Genomic DNA, 3,944 nt, shown 5'->3' with positions numbered 1-3,944 from the left:
GAGGCGGCGAGGCGCGGTCGCTGGAGAAGGGCGGCGCGGCGGCGCCGGCGGAGGCGCGACGGGGCCGGACCGAGCTTCAGCGGCGGCGGGGACGGGCTCGCGCGGGCCTCAGATGGGCTTGGCGGGCCCGCGACGAAGTGGGGCGCTGGGGAACACGTGGCGGCGCGCGAGAGGCTGAGGCGGCGGCGCGGGTGATGTGGCGCGCCATGATTGGCTCGGGCGACGTGGAAGCTGGACATGTCCGGCGGGGTTGGACATGTCCGGCGCGCGAGGGGAGCGGGCTAGGGTTTCGTCCGCGAAAATGGAAGGGGAGGGCCTTTATATAGGTAGAGGGAGCTAGGAGAGTCCAAATGAGGAGCGGTTTTCGCCCACACGATTGTGATCGAACAACCGAGAGCATGGAGGGGAGTTAGGTGGGTTTTGGCCACTTTGGAAGGGGTGTTGGGCTGCACACAAAAGAGAGCTTTACAGTTACCCGGTTAACCGTTGGAGTATCAAACGACCTCCAAATGGCACGAAACTTGACAGGCGGTCTACCGGTGCTATACCAAGGCCACTTGACAAGCCTCGGTCTATTCCGAGAACGTTTAACGCCCGCACAAGAGAAGAGGAAAAAAGGGGACGCCGGATGACATGGGAGTGCCGGATTGCAAAACGGACAACGGGGAAAATGCTCGGATGCATGAAACGAACATGTATGCAAAATGAAATGCACATGATGACATGATAAAATGCAACACGCAAGCAAATGACATGGCAAAGACAGCGAATAACTGGCAGACACCTAGCGCATCGAATCCGGGGCGTTACAGAAAACTACTCCATCTCACGTGATGATCGGACATGGTTTAGTTGATATGGATCGCGTGATAATTTAGATGACTAGAGGGATGTCTATCTAAGTGGGAGTTCTTAAGTAATATGATTAATTGAACTTTAATTTATCATGAACTTAGTCTTGATAGTATTTGAAAATTATGTTGTTGATCAATAGCTCGCGATGTAGCTCCCCGTTTATTTTGTGATATGTTCCTCGAGAAAAATAAGTTGATAGATGCTAGTAGCAATGAAGCGGACTGGGTCCATGATCTGAGGATTATCCTCATTGCTACACAGAAGAATTATGTCCTTTATGCACCGCTAGGTGACAGACCTATTGTAGGAGCAGATGCATACGCTATGAACATTTGACAAAGCTTGGTATGATAACTACTTGATAGTTTAGTGCACCATGCTTTACGGCTTAGAACCGGGACTTCAAAAATGTTTTGAATGCCACGGAGCATATGAGATGTTCCAAGAGATTAAATTGGTATTTCAGTCTCATGCCCGTGTCGAGTGGTATGAGACCTCTGACAAGTACTTTGCCTACAAGATGGAGGAGAATAGCTCAACCAGTGAGCATGTGCTCAGAATGTCTGAGTACTACAATCGCTTGAATGAAGTGGGAGTTAATCTTCCAGATAAAATAGTGATTGACAGAGTTCTGTAGTCACTATCACCAAGTTATTGGAACTTCGTGATAAACTATAATATGCAAGGGATGACGAAAATGAATCCCGAGCTCTTCGCGATGTTGAAATCGGCAAAGGTAGAAATCAAGAAAGAGCATCAAGTGTTGATGGTTAACAAGACCACTAGTTTCAAGAAAAGGGGCAAAGGGAAATAAAAGGAACTTCAAGAAGAATGGCAAGCAAGTTGCCACTCCCGTGAAGAAGCCCAAAGCTGAACCCAAGCCTGAAACTGAGTGCTTCTACTACAAAGGAAATGGTCACTGGAAGTGGAAACTACCACAAATACTTGGCGGATTAGAAGGATGGCAAAGTGAACAAAGGTATATGTAATATGCATGTTATTGAGGTGTACTTTACTAGTGTTCATAGTAACCCCTGGGTATTTGATACTGGTTCAATTGCTAAGATTAGTAAATCAAAACAGGAGTTGCAAAATGAACAGAGACTAGTTATGGGCGAAGTGACGATGTGTGTTGGAAGTGATTCCAAGGTTGATACGATCACCATCACACACTCCCTCTACCTTCGGGATTAGTGTTGAACCTAAATAAATGTTATTTGGTGTTTGCGTTGAGCATGAATATGATTAGATCATGTTTATTACAACACGGTTATAAATTTAAGTCAAAGAATAATTGTTATTCTGTTTACATGAATAAAACCTTCAATGGCATACACCCAATGTGAATGGTTTATTGAATCTCGGTCGTAGTGATACACATATTCATAATATTGATGCCAAAAGATGCAAAGTTGATAATGATAGTGCAACATACTTGTGGCACTGTCGTTTAGGTCATATTGGTGTAAAGCGCATGAAGAAACTCCATATGGATGGATTTTTGGAATCACTTGATTACGAATCATTTAATACTTGCGAACCATGCCTCATGGGCAAGATGACTAAAACTCCGTTCTTCGAAACAATGGAGCGAGCCAATGACTTAATGGAAATGATACATACCGATATATGCTGTCCGATGAGTGTTGAGGCTCGCGGCGGGTATCGTTATTTTCTGACCTTCACAGATGATTTGAGCAGATATGGGTATATCTACTTAATGAAACACAAGTCTGAAACATTTGAAAATTTCAAAGAATTTTAGAGTGAAGTGGAGAATCATCGTAACAAGAAAATAAAGTTTCTACGATCTGATCGCGGAGGCGAATATTGAATTACGAGTTTGGCCTTCATTTAAAACAACGTATGAACTGTGGTTTGCTGGGTTGGCATAGATCGAGATTAGGATTTGTCACTCCGTGTATCAGAGAGGTATCTCTGGGCCCTCTCAGTAATGCTCATCATTATAAGCCTCGCAAGCAATGTGACTAATGAGTTAGTTACGGGATGATTCATTACGGAACGAGTAAAGAGACTTGCCGGTAACGAGATTGAACTAGGTATGATGATACCGACGATCGAATCTCGGGCAAGTAACATACCAATGACAAAGGGAATGATGTATGTTCTTATGCGGTTTGACCGATAAAGATCTTCGTAGAATATGTAGGAACTAATATGAGCATCCAGGTTCCGCTATTGGTTATTTACCGGAGATGTGTCTCGGTCATGTCTACATAGTTCTCGAACCCGTAGGGTCCGCACGCTTAACGTTCGATGACGATTTGTATTATGAGTTATGTGTTTTGGTGACCGAAGTTTGTTCGGAGTCCCGGATGAGATCACGGACATGACGAGGAGTCTCGAAATAGTCAATACATAAAGATTGATATATTGGAAGGTTATATATGGACACCGGAATGGTTCCGAAGAGGTTCGGGGATTTTTTGGAGTAAGGTTACCGGAACCCCCCGGGAAAGCTAATGGGCCTCATGGGCCATAGTGGAGAGGAGGAGGCAGGCCACGAAGGTGGCGCGCCCCCCCTCACTCCCCCCTCCCCTTGCCCAATCTGAATTGGACAAGGGGTGGGGGGCGTGGCCCACCTTTCCTTCTCCCTCTCCTCTTTCCCCTTTCCCCTCTCCGTTGGAAGGAAGGGGGAGAATCCTACTAGGAGTGGAGTCCTAGTAGGACTCCCCCCCTTGGTGCGCCTCCTCCTGGCCGGCCGCCTCCTCCTCCCCTCCTTTATATACGGGGGCGGGGGGCACCCCAAAGACACATCAATTGTTCTCTTAGCCGTGTGCGGTGCCCCCCTCTATGGTTCACGCCTCCGGTCATAGCGTCGTAGTGCTTAGGCGAAGCCCTGCGCGGATCACGTCACCATCACCGTCAACACGCCGTCATGCTGACGGAACTCTCTCTCGACCCTTTGCTGGATCAAGAGTTCGAGGGACGTCATCGAGCTGAACGTGTGCTGAACACGGAGGTGCCGTGCGTTCGGTACTAAGATCGGTTGGATCGTGAAGACGTTCGACTACATCAACCATGTTAACCTAACGCTTCCGCTTTCGGTCTACGAGGGTACATGGACA

Source organism: Triticum dicoccoides, chromosome 3B (genome assembly GCF_002162155.2).
Source record: "Triticum dicoccoides isolate Atlit2015 ecotype Zavitan chromosome 3B, WEW_v2.0, whole genome shotgun sequence".
NCBI classification, from domain to species: Eukaryota; Viridiplantae; Streptophyta; class Magnoliopsida; order Poales; family Poaceae; genus Triticum; species Triticum dicoccoides.
The sequence above is the reverse complement of the archived record's forward strand: the minus strand, read 5'-3'. Positions refer to the sequence as shown.